The following is a 24602-nucleotide window of genomic DNA, read 5'->3' as shown; positions in this document are numbered from 1 at the left end:
AGAAATTTGGGGATGAGCCTACCCCATGGGTCTCACCCATGCAAGTTGTCAAGCAACCAAAGGGTAAGAACCAGATTAAAATCTGCGTTGATATGCGATCACCAAACCAAGCCATACATTGAGAAAGACATTTGACACCAGCAATCGATGATATTATCAAGAAAATGAATGGTGCTAAACACTTCACTAAATTTGACCTCAGTGCAGGCTACCATCAAATCGAGCTTGCAGAAGAATCAAAATATCTTACTGTATTCTCTACTCACATCAGACATTTTTGAAACAAGGGGCTCAACTTTGGAGTCAGCTCAGCAGCTGAGGTATTTCAAAATTGGATTCAATCTGTGCTTCAAGGACTTGAGGGCACACTGAACATCAGTGATGACATTCTTATCTATGACTGCACCGAAAAGGAACTCGAGACACACCTACTTGCATGCCTACAATGTCTCAGAGAATGTAATCTCACCTCAAACAAAGAGAAGTGCTTGTTCAATGAAAGCAGAATTGAATTCTTTGGTCATGTGTTCAGCAGTGGAGGAGTGTCACCAGATCCACGGAAAGTTCCATTGCAAACACTGCAGATCCTACAAAGGTTCGGGGCGTCCGATGTCTGCTAGGACTGATCATATACTGTAGTCACATCATTCCTGACCTCGCTATGTTATCTTCTCCCCGACGAGATCTGACAAAAGAGACCACCAAATGGGAGTGGACTAAATTACACAAACAGAGGCTACACCCGATGAAACGATTATTGTCAGCAAATTGCACAAATGCCTAATTGAACCCTGAGAAAACCACTTAGCTAGTCATGGATGCAAGTGCAGTTGGCTTATGTGCAACTTTCGTGCAGAAAGACAAGACAGGTCACCCATCAATTGTTACAATAGCAAGCATATCTCTAACACCCATAGAGCTTAGTTATTCATAAACAGAGAGAGAAGCGCTCTCAATCACTTAGGATATCTTACACTTTCATTTCAGGGCCGTCATGTTCCTTTAGATGAAAGGGTAAGGCTGGCAAGTTTAGGGAACTTTGGTTGACGAGGGATATTGAGGGTCTGGTCAGGACAAAGAAGGAGGCATATGTCAGGTATAGGCAGCTGGGATCAAGCGAGTCCCTCGAGGAGTACAGGGGTTGTCGGAGTACACTTAAGAAGGAAATTAGGAGGGCAAAAACGGGCCATGAGATTTCCCTGGCAGATAAGATAAAGGAGAATCCTAAAAGATTCTATAAATATATTAAGAGTAAAAGGGTAGCGAGGGAGAGAGTAGGTCCCCTTAAGGATCAGTGTGGAAATCTATGTGTGCAGTCACGGGAAATGGGCGAGGTCTTAAATGAATACTTCTCGTCACAAAAGAGGAGGTGTTGGAGGTTTTGAAGTGCATTAAGGTGGATAAATCCCCAGGGCCTGACCAGGTGTATCCTAGGATGCTATGGGAAACAAGGGAGGAGATTGCTGGGGCCCTGGCAGAGAGTTCTGTATCATCGTTAGCCACGGATGAGGTATTGGAAGACTGGAGGATAGCTAATGTTGTGCCTTTATTTAAGAAGGACAGCGGGGATAAGCCAGGGAACTACAGGCCGGTGAGCCTTACATCAGTGTGGGAAAGTTATTGAAAGGGATTATGAGAGACAGGATTGATATGCATTTGGAAAGGCATGGTCTAATTAGGGATAGTCAGCATGGCTTTGTGCGTGGGAAATCATGTCTCACGAATTTGATTGAGTTTTTTGAGGAGGTGGACAAGAGGATTGACGAGGGCAGGGCGATGGATGTTGTCTACATGGACTTTTGCAAGGCCTTTAACAAGGTCCCGCATGGTAGGCTGGTTCAGAAGATTCGAACACATGGGATCCAGGGTGAGCTAGCCAATTGGATGCAAAATTGGCTTGGTGACAGGAGGTGGAGGGTTGTTTTTCAGATTGGAGGCTGGTGACCAGTGGTGTGCCGCAGGGATCGGTGCTGGGCCCTCTGTTGTTTATCATATATAGATGTGAATGTAGGGGGCATGATTAGTAAGTTTGCAGATGACACCAAAATTGGTGGTATAGTGGACAATGAAGAAGGTTGTCTAAGGTTACAACAGGATATAGATAAACTGGGAAAGTGGGCAAGGGATTGGCAAATGGAATTTAATGCAGACAAGTGCGAAGTGATGCATTTTGGGAAGTTAAATCAGGGCAGGACATATACAGTGAATGGCAGGGCCCTGGGGAGTGTTGTTGAGCAGAGAGAACTTGGGGTGCAAGTACATAGTTCCCTGAAAGTGACAACACAGGTAGACAGGGTGGCGAAGTAGGCATATGGCATGCTTGCCTTCATTGGCCGAGGCATTGAGTACAAGAGTTGGTTAGGCCGCACTTGGTGTACTGTGTGCAGTTCTGGTCGCCGCACTACAGGAAAGATGTGATTAAGCTAGAGAGGGTGCAGAAAAGATTCACAAGGATGTTGTCTGATTTGGAGGGCTTGAGTTATAAAGAGAGATTGGATAGGCTGGGTCTGTTTTCCCTGGAGCGAAGGAGGCTGAGAGGGGACATGATAGAGGTATATAAAATTATGAGAGGCATAGATAGGGTAGATAGCCAGAGTCTGTTTCCCATGGTAGGAGTGACTAAAACTAGAGGGCATTGATTTAAGGTGAGAGGTCTTTAGACATAGGTTTATCTGAACAGTGTTTAAGATTTAGTGTTTAATAAGTAGTTAATTTGTTGTTTTCTAAAGATGCCTGGTTTGGTATGCTTTATTCTGGGGGTTACTTCTTCTTTTGGGCCTCCTTATCTCGAGAGACAATGGCTAAGTGCCTGGAGGTGGTCAGTGGTTTGTGAAGCAGCGCCTGGAGTGGCTATAAAGGCCAATTCTAGAGTGACAGACTCTTCCACAGGTGCTGCAGAAAAATTGGTTGTCGGGGCTGTTACACAGTTGGCTCTCCCCTTGCGCTTCTGTCTTTTTTCCTGCCAACTGCTAAGTCTCTTCGACTCGCCACACTTTAGCCCCGCCTTTATGGCTGCCCGCCAACTCTGGCGATTGCTGGCAACTGACTCCCACGACTTGTGATCAATGTCACAGGACTTCATGTCGCGTTTGCAGACGTCTTTAAAGCAGAGACATGGACGGCCGATGGGTCTGATACCAGTGGCGAGCTCGCTGTACAATGTGTCCTTGGGGACCCTGCCATCTTCCATGTGGCTCACATGGCCAAACTATCTCAAGCGCCGCTGACTCAGTAGTGTGTATAAGCTGGGGATGTTGGTCACCTCGAGGAATTCTGTGTTGGAGATGCGGTCCTGCCACCTGATGAGGTGAAAAGGGGCTCAAAGGGGTAAATTTTTCACACAAAGAATAGTGGGCATCTGGAATGAGCTGCCTGAGGAGGTGGTGGAGGCAGAAACAGTAGCAACATTTAAGAGGAATCTGGACAGGTACTTGAATGAGAAAGGCATAGAGGGATATGGAATTAATGCAGACAGGTGGGATTAGTATAGATATGCATTATGGTTGTCATGGACGCGGTGGGCCGAAGGGCCTGTTTCTATGCTGTATAACTCTATGACTCCACTTGTATGGAAGTGTGTTCAAAGTAATAACCGATCATAGACCACTAGTGAGCTTGTTCAACAATGCACATAGTAAACCATCCACTTGAATAGAGCATTGGATACTCAAGCTACAAGAGTTCGAGTTCCGTGTTGAGTATCAGCCAGGCAAACTCAACCCAGCAGATTATCTTTCACAACATCCGTTGCCGACAGTCAGTTCTACCAGCCATGAGGAAAAGGTTGTCGAACAACATCTTAATTACGTAAGCCTAAATGCAGTGCCAAAGTCTCTAAAACTATCTGACATCAAAGAGACAACAAAACAAGATGAGGCATTGCAACTATGTGTGACAGCTATGGAATCACAAAACTGGAAAGATGTGATCGAGAGATTATCTCCAAACGAAATTGCTGACACACTGCAAAGTCTTCACAATTTTCGAAATGAGCTCACTGTTACAAGTGCATCTGATCTTGTGTTACGCAGCAACTGTAGTGTCATTCCATGCTCATTGAGGGAATGTGTTGTCGATATAGCACATGAAGATCACCATGGACTCTGGTACATATCCTTCTAGGATTCGGACTGGTAGGATATTTGCACTAGTGCCGGTGTCAATCTTAACCTTAAGTGTATGTTTGCCAGCTTTCTTTGGGCACGTGATGTTAATAGTGGCGAAAGCTTCCAGTTGTTTAACTTCATCAACACATTATGTGTCAGGTTCACAATGTGAAACGTCAGTTTGTCTTCCGGCTGAGAATTACTCCACTCGGAATCTTGACTCGGGTCTATTTCACTGTGGACATTGTGTATTGGATTGCATTTACACAGGTTTTGGGGAATTTCCTTGCTGCTGTTGCCCTGTTGCTGCAACTGTCTTCTGTTTGTCTGTGTCCTACTGTGACTTCTGGCCATGTCTTTGGAACCAGATTTCTTGCTTAGGTAGGCCCAGTGTCCTTTTGCATCGCACACCTTTCACAGGTCTTGAAATGCAGGACAACTTTGCGTTAAATGAGACCAACCACACTTACCACACAGCTTGCTTGCTCTTTTCGACCTAGTTATCATGCCAATACTGTTGGCTGCACCAAGTGTTTGCAGATGCTGTTATCCAGCTACAATAGCTTCATATTTCCTCCCATCTTCTAGAAATGCATCAATGCTGTGACCTTTCTTTCCCCCCAAGAGGTCTTTCTGAAATGCTTCAATAGGTGTTGATATAATCACCAACTCCATTAGTCACACTGATAGCTCAGCAACTGAAAAATCGCATCCGTTGCCCTTATTGGGGCATCTGCTGATGAACTGATCTATTGATTCCTGTGGCTGCTGATGTAGGACATAATTTCAGGCAGTGAATTCTAAAATTCATTCTTAATCGGAGCTGATCTTCTAGCACAATCCATTTCTTTGTGGGATCTTTCTGGTCTTCTTTAGATAAGCCAGAGGTATTGATTCTGTATAATCCCTCATTTCCAACTGTTGTTAGTATTTTTACAGGCTGTTTCTCTGGTTGTACAATCACTTGAATCTGTGAAGCAGTTCATGCTGGGAAAATTGGGATCCATCTTTCTGCTGTTCTTTGCTTAAAACTTGCTTTAAGACTTGTCCTATGACTGCACTGTTTCCCCTTTAAGGAACTCTCTGTTATTTAGACTTCTTGGATTGAGTGGAGCAGGTGTTTGACAGTGCTCGGTGTTTATCTTGCTTGCAGCAATTAAGCTTGTCTGTTTGCACAGTTGTCCAATAGTCAATTCAATTTTCTTTTTTTACTAGAGTTTGTATTTGTAGTACTTAAGCTTGTCTGTTTACACAGCTGTTCAATAGACAGTTCATTTTTTTTGCTAGAGTTTATGTTCTTCATACTTGAGTGGTTTAATGATATTTTTATAACTGTGGCTACATGAATGGGAGCTCTTCTTCAGGTTTGAGTAGTTTAATGAGTTTTTTAAAAACGTTGGCTGCATGGATGCAGTGATCTGGGTTTTCCTGCACTTTTTGCAATCAGATGCCTCCTGTAATGGCACCAATCTCAATCAACCTGGAAGAAGAGTCAGGTCTTTCCCTTTTTTTTAACAGAGTCTTTAGAAAAAAATCAATACTTTAAACACTTCAAAGCTTGCTTTTTTTAAAGCAATATCCCTTGACCATCGGCATAGTGACACACCCAATTTACTGGAAGCCTGACATTGTGAGCTCTGTCATCTACAGCTGGAGGGAAGTCCTTTCTTCTTTCCACCTTTTGGACAAGGATTTGTTTTGAACTTGGCTCTCTTTTAGCTGTAGGAAGGGTTGTTTTCAAAGCTGTTTTACTCGTGGTCTTCAACTTAAATTTTGTCTTTTCATCACAGCTGCCAACATGTAATGTGTTCTTTATGTTGTCTGATGCAACATAAATGAAATGCGTGGAATCCAATTTGCTGAAGATCTCAAACAGGTTTATTATAGCTAAACTATTGTATACAATACAGAGCAAACTATTTGTAGAACCTTCCTCTAGGTGTTACAGTTGCAGAGTGACTTGGGCTTGTAGTCACATGACTGCATCCCGGTACTTGGCTCATTAGTATACTAAGATCTTAAAGGGACATCACTCTTAAAGGCAATCATACAACATCACATACTGCTCAAGTCACCGCATTCTCTTCATTCACCTACCAACAATCTCTATCAACTGTGACTCCTGCCTCACATTCATCGCATCACACACTTAGCACTGCTGCCAACCACGCATGCGCTGCCTGCTTTTCCTGCCGGTTCCAATTTTTTTTTAAAAAGGCCGCTGAAAAACCCAAACATGTCCGAATTGGAAGTACTTTCTCTTCTCAAGCCCCTGTCAGTGTGAAAGTGACAGTTGCATTTTCTTTTAAAAATTGACCAATCACATAACTGCTTGACAGAGTTCCTGCCTTCTGCAACTGTCAGAGAAGGACAGAGAGAGAGGGGGGGAGGACAGAAAGAGAGAGGTGGGGGGACAGAAAGGTAGAGAGGGACAGAAACAGAGGGAGAGGGACAGAGAGAGGGACAGAGGGACCGAGAGAGAGAGAGGGATGAAGAGAGAGGCAGAGAGAGAGGGAGTGAGAGAGAGAGAGAGAGTGACAGGGACAGAAAGAGGGACAGAGAGAGAGAGGGTCAGAAGGACAGAAAGGGACATAGGGACAGAGAGAGACACAGAGAGAGAGGGGCAAAGAGAGAGAGGGACAGAGAGAGAGAGAGAGAGAGGCAAAGAGAGATAGAGAGGACAGGGAGAGGGACAGAGAAAGGGACTGAGAGAGAGGGGGAACAGTGGGAGAGAAAGAGGGGACAGGGAGAGAGAGAGAGAGAGCGTGGACAGGGGGAGAGAGAGAGAGAGAGAGAGAGAGAGAGAGAGAGAGAGAAGGGAACAGGGAGGGAGGATACAGCAAGGGGGGGCAGGGAGCGAGAGAGAAGGGACAGGAAAAGTGAGGGGGGCAGGGAGAGAGAGGGGGGGAAAGGGAGAGAGTGGGGGACGGAGAGAGAGGGGACAGAGAAAGAGGGGACAGTGAGGGAGAGAGGGCAGAGAGATAGAGAGCAAGAGAGGGATAGAGGGAGAGGGGGACAGTGTGAGAGGGACAGAGAGAAAGGGACAGAGAGAGAGGGACAGAGAGAGAGTGAGGGACAGAGGGACAGAGAGAGAAAGAGGCACAGAGAGAGAGTGAGAGGGGATAGTGCGAGGGAGAGAGAGGGACAAGGAGAGAGAGAGTGGACATGGAGAGAGAGAGAGAGAGCGAGAAGGGGACAGGGAGGGAGGAGACAGAAAGGGAGAGGGGGTTCAGGGAGAGAGAGAAAGGGGACAGGAAAAGAGAGGGGGAGGAAGAGAGAAGTGGGTGGACAGGGAGAGAGAGGGGTGACAGGAGGGAGGGAGAGAGGGCAGAGAGAGAGAAGGCAGAGTGAGACAGAGAGAGGGGCAGAGACAAAGGGAGTGGGGCCAGAAAGAGAGAAAGGTGGCAGAGAGAGAGGGGGCAGAGAGAGAGGGGACAGTGAGGGAGAGAGGGCCGAGAGAGAGAGGGCAGAGTGAGAACAGAGAAAGGGGCAGAGACAAAGGGAGTGGAGCCAGAGAGAGAGAAAGGGGGCAGAGAGAGAGGTGGGCAGAGAGAGAAAGGGAGAGAGAGAGGCAGAGAGGGAGAGAGAGGTGGGCCGAGAGAAAGAGGGACAGAGAGAGAGAGAGAGACAGAGAGAGAGGGTCAGGGGTCAGAGGGACAGGGAGATGGGCAGACAGAGACAGAGAGCGGGATAGAGAGAGAGAAGGACAGAAAGTATGAGAGGGACACAGAGAGAGAGTCAGAGAGAGACAGAGAGACAGAGAGGGGGGGACAGTGGAAGGGAGAGAGAGGGATAGCAGGAGAGTGAGAGGGAGAGGGGGGAACAGGCAGAAAGAGAGGGAGGGGGGACAGGGAGAGAGAGAGAGAGAGAGAGAGAGAGAGAAGGGGACAGGGAGGGGGGGGGCGACAGCGAGGGAGGGGGGACAGGGAGAGAGAGAGACGGAGGGTCAGGAAGAGAGAGAGAGAGGGACAGGGAGCGAGAGAGGTGGGACAGGGAGAGAGAGAGGGTGGCAGAGAAAGAGGGGACAGTGACAGAGAGAGAGAAAGGGGGTAAAGAGAGAGAGAGAGAGGTGGCCGGGAGCGAAAGGGAGAGAGGGGCTAGAGAGGATGAGACAGAGAGGGGGGCAGAGAGAGAGGCAGAGAGGGAGAGAGAGGGGGCAAAGAGAGGGAGAGATGAAATGGCGGGGTGGGGGGGGTGGGGAACCACAGAGAGAGGGAACCACAGAGAGGGAGGGAGAGAGACAGACAGAGAGAGGAGCAAGGAGAGAACACAATCAAGATCACTCCTGACCTCCATCTAGCCGACTCCACATCACTACAACAAGTATGCAGGCAAGCATTAACTACTTGTGGAAGCAAAAAAATGGCAGATATCTCACTAAATCAGTGTGAAGAGAAAGTAAGTCAATAAATTAGTCTTCTCATTTAAAGCTTCTTGATAAAAATGCGCATTTGTTGTTTTGATTAACAGTAAGATAAATTATTAATGCCTTATCTTTCTCAAATTGTCTTACCAGCCCCATGTAAAATAAAAATTGTAATGTGGCCCACATGCAAAAAGGTTGGACACCCCTGCTTCAAGCTGCCATGGATCTGTATTTTTTTCTCCTCTGATTAAAAACAGTGTGTGCCTTTAAGACTCTGTTAGAAAACAATGTGCTTTTAAGACTGAGCATAGGTGCCAGCTGCACCTGTCCCTGGGCCACAGCAGGAGAGAAAGGTCATATGGTATAATATTTCCGTTTGACTGTGTAAAAACAGGCAAAAACCTGCTGAAACCAGTTTTGAGAGACACACCAGCGATGCATGCTACTGAAGAGAAGAGCTGTCTGTTTCTCAACAGAAATTCGACAAGGAGCTACAGGTTGAGTTAATTGTCTAAGGAGGAAAAAAAGCCTTTTTTAAAAAAAAACGTTTGCATTGCTGAAGTAAAGTTTCGACTGAGAGTCTGCCAGTTTTAACATTCAAGTTGACCTATAGCTGTGCTCATGGTTGAAAGAACTGTTTGATGTCTGCTGCAGCTGAAGTGTTTTGAATGCCGAGCTACTAAGAGGCTATTTCATCAAATCCGTGTGAAGACTTCAAGAGGCATTTGATTATTTTTGCACTAGGATGCCTCACCCATCAGAAACATAACCCACAAAGATTTATTTATTCTTAAGAAACAGCTAATTTTTAAAATGTCATTTTTTAAAAGAAATCGGTTAACTGTGATTTTTGAATGTATGTGTGTGAATGGGGGAGTTAGGTTGAAATAGGAATTTAGAAGGTCTTTAGACATAGGTTTATCTGAACAGTGTTTAAGATTTAGTGTTTAATAAGTAGTTAATTTGTTGTTTTCTAAAGATGCCTGGTTTGGTATGCTTTATTCTGGGGGTTACTTCTTCTTTTGGGCCTCCTTATCTCGAGAGACAATGGATACGTGCCTGGAGGTGGTCAGTGGTTTGTGAAGCAGCGCCTGGAGTGGCTATAAAGGCCAATCCTAGAGTGACAGGCTCTTCCACAGGTGCTGCAGAGAAATTTGTTTGTCGGGGCTGTTGCACAGTTGGCTCTCCCCTTGCGCCTCTGTCTTTTTTCCTGCCAACTACTAAGTCTCTTCGACTTGCCACATTTTAGCCCTGTCTTTATGGCTGCCCGCCAGCTCTGGCGAACGCTGGCAACTGACTCCCATGACTTGTGATTGATGTTACAGGATTTCATGTCGCGTTTGCAGACGTCTTTAAAGTGGAGACGTGGACGGCCGGTGGGTCTGATACCAGTGGCGAGCTCGCTGTACAATGTGTCTTTGGGGATCCTGCCATCTTCCATGCGGCTCACATGGCCAAGCCATCTCAAGCGCCGCTGACTCAGTAGTGTGTACAAGCTGGGGATGTTGGCCGCATCGAGGACTTCTGTGTTGGAGATACGGTCCTGCCACCTGATGCCAAGGATTCTCCGGAGGCAGCGAAGATGGAATGAATTGAGATGTCGCTCTTGGCTGGCATACATTGTCCAGGCCTCGCTGCCATAGAGCAAGGTACTGAGGACACAGGCCTGATACACTTGGACTTTTATGTTCCGTGTCAATGCGCCATTTTCCCACACTCTCTTGGCCAGTCTGGACATAGCAGTGGAAGCCTTACCCATGCGCTTGTTGATTTCTGCATCTAGAGACAGGTTACCGGTGATAGTTGAGCCTAGGTAGGTGAACTCTTGAACCACTTCCAGAGCGTGGTCGCCAATATTGATGGATGGAGCATTACTGACGTCCTGCCCCATGATGTTCGTTTTCTTGAGGCTGATGGTTAGGCCAAATTCATTGCAGGCAGCCGCAAACCTGTCGATGAGACTCTGCAGGCACTCTTCAGTGTGAGATGTTAAAGCAGCATCGTCAGCAAAGAGGAGTTCCCTGATGAGGACTTTCCGTACTTTGGACTTCGCTCTTAGACGGGCAAGGTTGAACAACCTGCCCCTTGATCTTGTGTGGAGGAAAATTCCTTCTTCAGAGGACTTGAACGCATGTGAAAGCAGCAGGGAGAAGAAAATCCCAAAAAGTGTGGGTGCGAGAACACAGCCCTGTTTCACGCCACTCAGGATAGGAAAGGGCTCTGGTGAGGAGCCACCATGTTGAATTGTGCCTTTCATATTGTCATGGAATGAGGTGATGATACTTAGTAGCTTTGGTGGGCATCTGATCTTTTCTAGTAGTCTGAAGAGACCACATCTGCTGACGAGGTCAAAGGCTTTGGTGAGATCAATGAAAGCAATGTAGAGGGGCATCTGTTGTTCACGGCATTTCTCCTGTATCTGACGAAGGGAGAACAGCATGTCAACGGTCGATCTCTCTGCACGAAAGCCACATTGTGCCTCAGGGTAGACGCGCTCGGCCAGCTTCTGGAGCCTGTTCAGAGCGACTCATGCAAAGACTTTCCCCACTATGCTGAGCAGGGAGATTCCACGGTAGTTGTTGCAGTCACCACGGTCACCTTTGTTTTTATAGAGGGTGATGATATTGGCATCGTGCATGTCCTGGGGTACTGCTCCCTCGTCCCAGCACAGGCATAGCAGTTCATGTAGTGCTGAGAGTATAGCAGGCTTGGCACTCTTGATTATTTCAGGGGTAATGCTGTCCTTCCCAGGGGCTTTTCCGCTGGCTAGAGAATCAATGGCATCACTGAGTTCCGATTTGGTTGGCTGTATGTCCAGCTCATCCATGACTGGTAGAGGCTGGGCTGCATTGAGGGCAGTCTCAGTGACAGCATTCTCCCTGGAGTACAGTTCTAGGTAATGCTCAACCCAGCAGTCCATTTGTTTGTGTTGGTCAGTGATTATGTCCCCTGATTTAGATTTGAGGGGGGCGATCTTCTTGATGGTTGGCCCAAGAGCTCTCTTCATGCCACCATACATTCCTCTGATGTTTCCGGTGTCTGAGGCCAGCTGAATATAACTGCATAGGTGTTGCCAGTAGTCGTTTGCGCAGCGCCTGCTGTTCTTTGTGCAGTGCTTCTGGCTGCTTTAAATGCTGCGGATGTTAAATCGCTGGGGGCTTTCTTGTAGTTCAACAGTGCAATGCGCTTAGCGGCTATGACAGGTTCCAGCTCTTCATTATGAGATTGAAACCAGTCTGCATTTCTCTTCGCACTTTTGCCGTAGGTGGTCAAAGCTGACTCATAGATGGCGTCTCTGATGTGGGCCCACTTGGTCTCAGCATCCCCTGTGGGAGTGTTTTGAAGGGCTGTTACAAGTGAATTTAGAAATGTTTGCAACAGCTGTGGGTGAGAAATTCTGCTCGTGTTGATGCGCGGGTGGCCCTTCTGCTTGGAATGATGCAACTTCTTTGGTTTGAGTCTAACCTTGCTGCACACCAGGGAGTGGTCGGTGTCGCAGTCCGCACTGTGGAAGCTGCGTGTGATTTGAACACTGTTTAAGGCGGCTCGCCTGGTGCCAACGACGCGATCTTGGGTGCCTCCATGAAACCTGGTGACAGGGTTTAGTGTGAAAGAACGAGTTGGTGATGCAGAGGTTATGATAGGTACACAACTCAAGCAGTCTCTGCCCATTCTCATTCATCCTTCCAACGCCATAGCGCCCAAGGCAGGAGGACCATGAGTCATGGTCGGCCCCAACCCTGGCATTAAAGTCCCCCAGCAGGAATAGGTGTTCGGTGTTGGGGATGCTGCTAATGATGTTATGGAGTTGCTCGTAGAACTGATCTTTAACTTCAGGTGGGGAGCAGAGTGTTGGAGAATAGCTGAGTAGGTGTACTGGACCAGAGGTGGTGAGCAGTTGGATGGACAGTATGCGTTCCGAGCCATTTGAGGGAGGCTCTATCATGCTGAGCAAGGAGTTTCTGATGGCGAAGCCCACTCCATGTTGTCTTGGTTCTTCAGGATCCCTGCCCTGCCAGAAGAAGGTGTAGTCTTGCTCTGCTGGAGATCCACTCGCGGGGAGGCGAGTCTCCTGAAGTACTGCAATGTCTACATTGAGTCTACTGAGCTCGTTATTAATGATGGCGGTCTTCCGAGAATCGTCGATTTGAGTAAGGCCTTCCGACAGGGCAGGACACATAGTTCTGACGTTCCAGCTTGCAAAGCGAAGGGCTGGTACCTTCTTTCCTTTTTTCAAGTTGTTTGGTGCGGTGTATCAGTCCACCTTTCGGGCAATGACCCTGAGCTCCAAGCACCCATTGAAGCAGGTAGACTGTGGCGGGACAGAACCTTATTGATCGGGGACTGCCCGGTTTGAGGCGGGCGGTAATTGTCCAGTGAGGTGCAATGACCTCTCCCACCGACAAAGGCAAACCGTGGCGCCCAGTTTCTACGCCAATTTATCTGGACTTATAACCCGTAACTGCTGCCTTCCGTGTTGTGTCAGTCGCTGTGAGGCAACTATGGAGTGACCTCTCCATGGCGCATGCCTGGGCAAATTTATGGAGGTTGAGAGTTGCCCAGTCGTCAAAACCCCCCTCTCGGCCTTTCTGGTGGGGTCCAAAGGAGTGCAGGGCACAATGTTTGGCACCAGTATGGCTGCAGGAACTGCCGGAAACATGCCAAAGGTGACACATGACCGCCTACGGGGTTCCGCTCCGGATTACCTTTTAGGGTTTACTCCCTTAGCCTTGGTCTCTCCCGAGACGCCCACAAGGTAGTGGGGTTGTTGGGGCCCCTACACAGGTGTAGGATGGTGCCGGTGGGAGGAGGGGATGCGAGGGGGAGGGGTAGAGGGAGGGGGTGCGACGGGGAGCTGGGAAGGGGGGTGTAAGGGGGTGGGGGCGGTGCAGGGGAAGGGGATGCGGGGGGAAGGTGGTGCGAGGGGGGGCGGGCTGGGACAGGGTTGTGAGGGGGTGAGCTGAGAGGGTGAAGCAGGGAAGGGGACGGAGGGTGGAAGGGGGGAAAAGGGGGGGGGGGGGAAAGGGGAGGGATGTGGGGGGGAAAGCGGGTGCAGGTAATAAGCCATTTCCTCAGTGCCCACCATCAACGTCCGGAACGCTCATCCACGTCCTTCAGGAGGTGAAGCATCTTTTGGCAGACTTACAGAGGTGATTACATTCGCTAAGGGTTTTTTTTTTGCAGTGGTTTAAATAAAGGCATACAGCATTGCCGACAGTGCGCTGCAGAAGCTCTCCGAGCCATCTTCCGCGGGCGCTTTGAAGTTGCGGCCGGTGGGCCGTTCGTGGATTTTTTGGGTGATCGGGGCACCTTTTCTCAAGACTTCTCGAGGGTCCCGCTGCTCCCTCGTCACCTCAATAGACTTAACGCACGCAGTGGCTGCAGACACTCTGGGCGGTGAAGACAGCAGGATCGGAGATTAAAGTATCAACAGCTGTGCTCTTCAGTTTCCTCCAGATCCGTTACTAGAGTGTTTAATTCAATTGATTGGGTGGGAAAACTTTAATAATATGCTGCAACCTGTGGAGTCATGGGACTGAATTGACGGTGTGTTGTTCCCACCTCGTTCATAACAAAGCCTTTAACCGTGTGTTTTAGAATAACCTAGCATTTACTGCAATGTGCATCATTTACTATCCAGTTTGAGGTCAGATAACCTAAGTGGCCAATGTTATTTGAAAGTTGTCTGTATCATATAATTACATAATGTTAAAAGTGCACCTTTGCTGACCAGTAATAGATTTGGCTTGGACATAAATTCATTAGCTGGAGTACAATCTTACAGATAGTGACTAAACATTTGTAACTGAATAATACAAGCAGTAACAACCACTCAATGTTTTGCAGAAAAGCTTTTTGTTAATAATTATCTTGTCAGAGCTGAATCGGAATCAACAGTGATAGACTGAGATAAAGACATAAGTGAATTTAAGAGAATCGCTTTATTGGATGAATTGAAGGGCGCTGTTTATTTGTAATTGTGTTTATCTAATTTTGTCACTAGTATTGGTGAGTAAATGACATTTTATCCATGAGAGATGCTGTTGTTTCTGTATTTTAGAATCCAGGACCTAGTTTTACATCCTGTCAAGATGAATAAATTAGTTTTGGCTCCCTACCGTTAATCTCTCTGTCCCTTCCTGTCCAACTCTGCTTTTCTGTTTTACATGACTCTTTTGAAGTACTATCTGCTTCACCCTATAAAATTCATTTGATTTGGAGATCACTGCCCTTTTGCTGGCTGCCCTGTCTTCAGATACATATTACAAGCAGGTAGAGAAGTTGCACAAACAGAGAGCATCACGAGTTAAATTGTATTGTGACAACAGCAGTGAGAGAAATGGTCTGTCTTCCTGTTGCTGATTTTTCTACTGCCTCACCTCAATAAACACAATAACAATCCTCTCTTTGAGTTTCATGGTTTATTGGATAAATTTGCACTCCTGACACAGTGTGAATCCACAGAGGTCATCCAATAAGGTCCATCTACCACGCTGTGATATGATGTAGCTAGCTCTATTCTATCAACAAAAGTGATTTGCATTGGCATTGCATAATATTTTGCTTGCTAGCTAGCTAACACAGTTGTGCTGCTCGCCATTGATGTTTGTATGCTTAGTTACTTTATTTATGGAGAGAAATGTATTTTGATGGCATTAGATTGGTTATACACTTTATATAGAGCTTAATTATCCCCATGTCTGTGGCTGAGTCAATAATTTTGTCAAATGTCCGTGGTGCAACATGCCAGTGCCTATCCCTGATCTGCATGTGGTGAGCCATCAGGCACAAGTAGCCTGCAACCAGGGAAGGGAACAAGGGTAGCACAGGTACCAACTCGCATGACGCTGAGGTTGCACATGAGGTCTGCTGCAGAGGACTCAGATGAGGCCTTTGATGGGGCATCCTACATAAGAAAACTGATGGATATACACAATGAAATTCTTGGTGCTTTTTTAGGCCTGCCAGAAAGCCTACAGTCACTATGAAGGAGCATGGTGGAGTTCAGCACCAGTTTGGCAGAGGGCTTTGCACAGAGCTTGGAAGCCACCCTCATAAGTAGTGTCCAACTCCTTTAGCGCACAAGTGGACACAAGCACAATGTAGGGTCTAATGGCCAATGTCACAGCTTCCATTGCAGCACAAGCTTAATTAAGGAAAGCCAGCATGGATTTGATGAAGGCAAATCAGATTTAATCAACCTGATTGAGTTTTTTGGTAAGGTAACAGAGAGGGTTAATAAGGGTAATGCGTTTGATGTGGTCTATATGGATTTCCAAAAGGCATTTGGTAAAGTGCCACATAAAAGGCTTGTCAGCAAAGTTAAAGCCCATGGAATTAAAGGCAAAGTGGCAGCATGGATACAAAGTTGGCTGAGTAACAAAAAACGGAGAGTACTTGTGAACTATTGTTTTTCGGACTGGAAAATAGTATACAGTAGGGTTTCCCAGAGGTCAGTACTAGGTTCACTGCTTTTCTTGATTTTTATTATTCACCTAGACTTGGGTGTACAGGGCACAGTTTCAAAATGTTCAGGTGACACAAAACTTGGAAGTATTGTGAACTGTAAGGATAGTGATAAACTTCAAGAGGACATAGGTTGGTGGAATGGGCAGACTCATGTCAGATGAAATTTAATGCAGACAAGTGTGAATTGAAACATCTGATAGGAAGAACAAGGAGAGGCAATATAAACTAAATGTGCAATTTTAAAGGGGGCACAGGAGCAAAGAGACTTGGGGGTATATATACACAAATCGTTGAAGGTGGCTGAGCAGGTTGAGAAAGTAAGTTAAAAGGCGTATGGGATCGTCAATTTTATAAATAGAGGGACAAAAGGAAGGAAGTAATGACGAACATTTATAAAACACTGGTTCAGCCTCAACTGGAGTACTGTGTCCAATTCTGGGCATCGCACTTTAGGAAGGATGTGAAGGCTTTAGAGAGGGTGCAGAAAAGCTTTACAAGAATGGTTCTAGGGAATGAGAGACTTCAGTTACATGGACAGATTAGAGAAGCTGGGGTTGTTCTCCTTAGAAAAGTTAAGGTTGAGAGGAGATTAGATAGAGTTGTTCAAAATCATGAGGAGTCTAGAAAGAGTAGATATGGAGAAACATTGCCAGGGGGTCAAGAACCAGAGGATACGGATTTAAGGTGATTGTCAAAAGAACCAAAGGGAACATGAAGAAAATCTATTTTGCGCAGCGAGTGGTTAGGATCTGGAAAGCACTGTCTTAAGATTGTGATGAAGGCATATTCAATTGTGACTTTTAAAAGGGAATTGGATAAGCATCTGAAAATAAATAAAATTGCAGGGCTACAGGAAAAGGGAGGGGGAGTGGGACTAGTTAAATTACTCTTGCAGAGAGCCAGCACATAATTGATGGGCCAAATGGCCTCCTTGTGTGCTGCAATGATTCTATGATTCAATGATTCTAAGCAGAAGCCACCCAATGTCTGTGTGCTGCAGTTGAAAGTCGGACTGCTCTCTTGTAAGCTCAGCCTGCTGCCATCTTCAGTGTTCAATGGGGCTTGCAAGTGTCACATCTCAGGCTGAAAGAATCACTCTTGAAGTCACAGATTTAACTTTAACAAAGATTTAAAAAGCTTTTAATAAAGACTTCTATTCACTGTTGCTGCATATCCCTATCTGACCTTACAACAACCCACAGGTCAGGCGTTTTCCCCAAAACACAAAGCTACTTTCAGTTTCTTTTCCAAGTATTGTATGGTCTCTAATACTCAAGACCACACATACAATCATGACAGCAAGGTCTCATCAGTACAGAAATCTGTCATCCAATTGGACAGAGACACCTGGTGTGGCCCACACCAGGGGCAGGATACTTGGGCCCTGCCAATGTCGTGGAAGAAGGTGCATAGGGCCTGAATATACTGGCACCAGCCGACGTGCCAGTTTTCAGACACAATTACCGCCGCCTGCCATTTTATAGGAGGCAGGTTGGAGGCCCAGCAAGTCTGCCCACCCCCACGAGGCAGGCAGCCAATTGGGCTAGTTAAGTGCCTTGTTAAGGGCACTGACAGGAGGACGACTGGGATTTTCTGGTCAGCCTCCAGTTTCGTGATGTGACGGGGGGCAGTTCAACTGGCTGGAGGCAGGCACTCACCAGCAGGGTGGCGGGCCTATATAGGGATTCCCCGCTCTATAAAAAAGTTAGTGAGATTGCTTCCATATTGAGGAATGCTCTCAGTTCCTTCCTTCCTTCCTTTTGGTCTCTTGTCTCGAGTGACAATTAATAAGTGCCTAGAGGTGGTCAGTGGTTTGTGGAGCAGTGCCTGGAGTGGCTATAAAGGCCAATTCTAGAGTGAGAGACTCTTCCAATAAAATTGATTGTCAGGGCTGTTACACAGTTGGCGCTCTCCTTACACTTCTGTCTCTTTTCCTGCCAACTGCTGAGTCTCTTCGACTCGTCCCTCTTCAGCCCCGCCTTTATAGCTGTCCGCCAGCTCTAGCGATCGCTAGCAACTGGCTACCATGACTTGTGGTCAATTCACAAGACTTCATGTCATGTTTGCAAATGTCTTTGAAGCGGAGACATGGACGGCCGGTGGGTCTGATACCAGTGACAAGCTCGCTGTACAATACATCCTTAGGGATCCTGCCATCTTCCATGCGGCTCACATGGCCAAGCATCTCAAGCGCCGCTGGCTCAGTCGGGCATACATGCTGGGGATGTTGGCTGCCTCGAGGACTTCTGTATTGGAGATATGGTCCTACCACCTGATGCCACGATTCTCCCGTGACAGTGAAGATGGAATGCGTTGAGACGTCGCTCTTGGCTGACATGCGTTGTCCAGGCCCAGCTGCTGTAGAGCAAGTATTGAGGACACAGGCTTGAAATACTTGGACTTTTGAATTCTGTGTCAGTGTGCCATTTTCCCACACCCTCTTGGCCAGTCTGGACATAGCATCAGGCGCCTTTCCCATGCACTTGTTGATTTCTGCATCGAGAGACAGGTTGCTGCTAATGGTTGAGCCGGTAGGTGAACTCTTGAACCACTTCCAGAGTGTGGTCGCCGATATTGATGGATGGAGCATTTCTGACGCCCTGTCCCATGATGTTCGTTTTCTTGAAACTGATGGTTAGGCCAAGTTCATTGCAGGCAGCTGCAAGCCTGTCGATGAGTCTTTGCCAGCCACTCTTCCGTGTGGGATGTTAATGCAGCATTGTCAGCAAAGAGGAGTTCCCTGATGAGGAATTCCCTGATATTGAAGAATGCTCTCAGTTACTTACTCTTTATTATTTCTGCTGGTTGTTTTCTGGTTCCCATGTGTTAGAAATAATCACACTTTAGACTTGGAAAGGCAAGAATCTTTGTTTATTTAGTTCAACTTCCATGCTCCCTGGTATAGGACTGCCCCAGGCTGGTGTCCTGTTACATGTCACATGACTCTCCAGTGCAGCCATGAATGTGCCCCCCCGCCCCCTGGAACACTTACACAAAACAATTAGTTCTTAGACAAAATATAAGCAGTTCTGATGAAAGGTTACAGACCTGAAATGTTAACTCTGCTTCTCTCTCCACAGATGCTGCCTGACCTGCTGAGTAGTTCCAGCACTTTCTGTTTTTAGTTCCTAGACGATTAATTCCTAGCACTTTTCAGATGGTATACCAATGTATAAAACTCTTTCCTGCAGCCAGCTGCTCCTCTCAAGCTGGAAGGCCCCTCATTGGCCCTCCAGCTTCAAGAGGCTGCCTACTGTCCCTAATTGGACAGGAAACCTGCCTCCACAAAATCCCAAAGAGTGACTGTTCCTCCGGAAGCGGGTTCACAACCCAGAAACAATCCCAGTTCCTGTTTCTCACCACTAAGGGCAAAAATTCAGCCCCAGAGGTTTACACAGGCAGCATGGATGCCATTTTGGACACAAAATGACATCTCAAGTGCCAAAAATATAGGCCCTATTGAGCCAAATTTTGAAGCCAAAATCTTTCTCTTATATTCATTGGCTGCTGCCATTTTCACCCTTGCAATAATTTTGAATAAAGCCCCTCTGCTCCACCCCATTCACCCGTATGAACAATATTTTACTTTGTGTTTTACAGAATAGCCCCTAATTCTTAAGCAGTATATTCTCACTGTCAGTCAGCATATGCTTCATCATAGGTTTCAATGAAGTGGATGTAAGAGAGACTTTCCAATATGGTTGTTCACGGAAGAGAGTTTTGGTATATAAATACCATGTCATTAAAATAAATTGTTAAATGACTATTAAAAGACCTGGAGTAGACAGAGGCTGACTGTGCTTTCTGATTCTAATTTTACACCTACGTACTATATACAATGTTGAAGTAATCAACATAAACCTAATTACCTTAGTTCATCATAACTGCATCTGATTGTAATTGAGCTTCTACTTTATGCTCCTGTAAAAAATAGTTTTTTACATCAGTCAGCGTACAACACTTAGTGTAATTGTCAGCCATGGCCCTAAGTCACAAGGTTCAAATCCCACTCCAGGGTTTGAGCACAAAAATCAAGGCTGATATTGAGGGAGTGCTCCACTGCTGGAGGTGCCACCTTTTGGATGAAATGTTGAACCAAGTCCCATCTGCCTGCTCAGGTGGCAATAAAAGATTCCATAGCACTATTTTGACAGAAGAGCAGGGGAGTTATCCTTGATGTCCTGGACAATATTTATCCCTCAATCAGCATCACAAAAGAACAGGCTATGTGGTCATTGTGACTTTGCTGTTTTAGGAGTTGGCTGAGCGCAGATGGGCTGCCACGTTTCCTACAACAGCGACTACACCTCAAAAGTACTAAATTGGCTGTAAAGTGCTTTGAGATGTCCAGTGGTTGTGAAAAGCACTATATAAATGCAAGTCTTTTTTCTTTTATTTCTTTGTAAAGCTTGGAAATATAATACAAGTTGTAAAGATGACAGAATAAAATTTTGTTGTAAAGAAAGCTCATTTAGCAAAAATTATTGCTTTGCATCTGCATACAAATACTTGGAATTACATAGTCTACAGCACAGAAACAGACCATTCAGCCCAAATGGTCAATGACAGAGCTTATGCTCCACATGGGCCTCCTCCCACTATTCACCATCTAACCCCATAAGCATATACTTCTATTCCTTTCTCCCTCATGTACTTAACTAGATTCTGCTCACATGAATCTATACTATTCCCCTCAACGACTTCTTCAGCAAACAAGTTGCGCATTCTAATCATTCTGTATTAAGAAGTTTCTCCTGAATTTCCCATTGGATTTATTGATGATTGTCTTATATTTATGATTGTTAGTTTTGGTCTCCCCCCACAATTGGAAATATCAGCTCTGCACCTACCTTACCAAACTCCTTCATAATTTTAAAGTCTTCTATTAAGTCACCCCTCAGCCATCTCTTTTCTAGAGAAAAGTTCCCAAGCCTGTTCAGTCTTTCCTGAAAAGCATATCCTTTCAGTTTTGATATCATCCTTGTGAATCATTTTTGAACCATATCCAATGGCTCTATATCATTTTCATAGTATGGAGACCAGGTCTGTGCACATTACTCTAATATGGTCTAAGCACATAATTAACACAATTTCTCTGCTTTTTAATTCTATCCCTATAGAAATTGGTTTGCTTTTTTATGGCCTTATTCACCAACATCTCTACTTTTAGTGATTTGTGTATCTGTACCCCTAGAACCCTTTGCTACCCTACCCCATTTAGACCCCTTGAAGTCAGGTAGGAAGTAAAAATGTTAAAAATCTACAACAGATACCCAATCTGCCTCAAACCCACCCACTTGCAATTTAACAGAAGTGGAATGGAGGGTGCGTGACCAATCCACTCTCAGGGAGTGGATCAGTCATTGAAACCTTTTAAGGAGACTGCCTGCTTCCAATTTAACAGGATTTTATTTTAACCACAGTCCTGGGTTTCCTGGGTCTCGGGAAATCCAGCAGGGAAAAGGAAGTGAGAACAGCTGGATTCATCAGGTAAGTGCTTTTACAGAACTGCTGTGGGCCAGGAGGAGCAATAGTGTTTCCTTCCAGCCCAACAAGCTTATTTGTAAACATCCCCCCACCTCCGCAATCACCTGCCAACACCTTCACCCTATCCTGATAACCCTCACAATCACTGGCCAACCCCCATGATCACTGACATCCCATCATTGATCCCTCCAATCTGACATGCCCCCAATCACCCCAATCTCTGACTCTTCCTCACTCCCTCCATCTCTGACCCCAATCTCTGTCACCCCTCCAAATTCTCCCTGATCGCCTGTCATTTTCTCCGATTTCCAAATCCCTTCCGAATTCTCCCTGATACCCGCATCTCTGTCCCCAGTCTTTGACAACCTTTCTGATCAATCCCTGGCACCCCCAATCTCCACCCATTCTGCACATTCATTATTGATTTCATAATTTTGTCACAGTTTTCTTCAGTATTAAGTATACCTCCAATTTGGTGTCGCTTGCAAATTTTGAAATTGTACTTCTGCATATCGAGTCCAAATCATTTATGTAAACTGTCAGCAACAGTGGTCTCAGCACCAATTCTTGTGGCACTCCACTGCCCACATTTTGCCAGTCTGACTAGCTACCTTTCATCCTCTACTGTCTGTTTTCTATTCTGTAGCCGACTTGTTATACATTCTGCTACTTGTCCCCCGACTCCACGTGCTCCGGCTTTAGTCACGAGTTTACTATGCATATTTTATAGAAGGCCTTTTGAAAATCCATATATATTACATCTGTTACAGTACCCTTGTCTACTCTTGCTGTTATTTCTTTCAAGAATTCATTAAGGTTGGTCAAGCAAGACCTCCCCTTTTGAAATCTGTGCTGACTATTCTTTATTTTATTTTTGGTTTCCAGATATTTTTCTGTTGCACGGATGTTAAGCAAACTGGTCTATACTTTTTCTAGCTCCCCTTTTAAACATTGGTATATCATTAGCTGTTCACCAGCCTTCTGGTACTAGTTCCTTTCTGAATGAATTTTTATATATGTCTAATAATGGCTCTTCTATCTCTGCCCTAGCTTAATTTAAACATGTGGATGTAGTCCATCATTTCTAAGTTGGATTACTTTAACAATTATTTTGCCTTCTTTCTATCTTAAAAATCTTCCTAACATTTTTTGATCTCTTCTAGATTCACAGTGCTGAAATTTATGATCCCACCACTGGGAGTGGCGGTGGGTGTGCAAAATGGTCTGCTTGTGATGTTAGTGGCCATGCCTCTGCGATTAAAAGCCTGCCAGCCCTGCATATAGTCTCTTTGTGCATACAAGCCCCTTGTAGAGCTCCTCCCATTCACACACAAGCCCCTTGCAGAGCACCCCCCCCCCCCCATTCACACACAAGCCACTTGGCCACTCAGCATAGTGGCAATGGCTGCTGTAAACCTCACTTCCCCTATGCTACTTTGGTTAGGTTACTTTCCCTTTTGCAGCACCAAGGACTCTTACCTCGGTGGCTAAGCTTTTCAAAGCCGCAAAACTGAAGGCACATTAGTGTCATACCTCAATCAGAAAATTAAGAAATCTTCATTGGATCACAGTGAATTAGATTCAAATTTATTTAAAGCAGCATTTACAACATTTAAATGATGATGCCATCATGTCAGGGCATCAGTACCACCACGGTACTTCCCCGCCTCCGACAAAATCGGCACACTGAGATATGGCACCAGGTTTCATGGCAGATGGCTCGGCGGAGATTTTCCTGGAAAAAGCTTCAATGGTCCCTTTAAGGACAGCTGGTTTGGGCAACTGAATGCTTGGTACAACTGAGCCGAGCATGCAAGGTGCATGGTCCTCCTATTTGTACTTGAAAATGGCAATGAGGTCCTCGCGCCTCCTGCCTGTTTCAGGAGTTCTAGGCACCGTTTTAAAGGCTTGCTTGAAAATTGAATCAAGCGGGCCTTGGGGGCGTGTAAGGTGCTCACATGATTTCCCTTTGCTGGTCAACCATTTTTCAGTTAAGAAGCAGGCAAGTGACAGTCGAAAATCAACACCAATGTTCCCGCTTGCATTAACAGGCAGGTGCAATTTGTATTGAGTTGTGGCCACCTTTGTATTGAAGGCCTATTCCAATTTGGGGTTGTGACGACCCAAACCCAATGAGCAAATAAAAGAGGCAACTTTTATTATCTCATCAATCTGGACTGCAGGGATGAAATAAAACTATACTCTAAGCCATTATGTCTGCACGGTGAACTTTTACTTCAATAGCCAGGTGGAAAATAGATGGGAGTGGATTAGCCATCTGTCTTATACCTCACCAGATGTTTGTTTCCGTTGAAGTAAATTTACCTTGGTTTCTTGTCAGATTATGCACAGCATTCTATACTTGTGAGATGGAACTGAAACTTCCTGACTATACTATCACGTGTTGGTAAGAAAACCATCGGAAGTTGAAGCAACTTTAGATCATGATATAAGCTCTGATGAAAGGTCACAGACCTGAAATGTTAACTCTGTTTCTCTATCCACCGATGCTGCTAGACCTGCTGAGTATTTCCAGTACTTTCTGGTTTTATTATCTTAAATTACCTAATATCTTCACAGTGACTGTTTATGTGTAGCATTGAAGGTTATTCATATTTGTGACATTTTTAACTCTGATTCAATATATAGCTTCATCTGGCATTGCGTGCACAATGCATTTTATTACTTAGTGCAAAACTCTGCAAAATTAATTTTCCTGACCTCACTTAAATGTGTTGCCTTGACACTTCTCTGTCATCATGCGCAGAAGGAGATTGTTCCACACAGGGTAGTAAAATTAAAGGTGTCATTTTCTCCTTGCATACAGAGAAAATATGGACAAAGACATTGTGAAATACCAGTCTGAGAAAATAAAATTTCAGCTAAACAGATGCAAACTGCTACCTGAAGATAATGTAATGGGAGGCCTGATATGGGACTTGAAATTCAATAAAATGGTAGTGGCATCTGAAGTATTACATTTAACATCTCTCCTCCAGAATCACTAGCCCCCTATGGATAACAGGAGGTAAAGAAATATGACACATATTTTGCACACTCGAAAATGACATTTATATCAGGGGCTGTGAGATAAGTTACTATTTTCTGCTCATTCATGGGCATTAGCGACAAATCTTTAACTCTTAAAGGTAACACCAAATTGTAATGCTTTT

The sequence above is a fragment of the Heterodontus francisci genome, chromosome 5, assembly GCF_036365525.1.
Source record: "Heterodontus francisci isolate sHetFra1 chromosome 5, sHetFra1.hap1, whole genome shotgun sequence".
NCBI lineage: Eukaryota > Metazoa > Chordata > Chondrichthyes > Heterodontiformes > Heterodontidae > Heterodontus > Heterodontus francisci.
Note: the sequence above shows the minus strand (reverse complement) of the source record.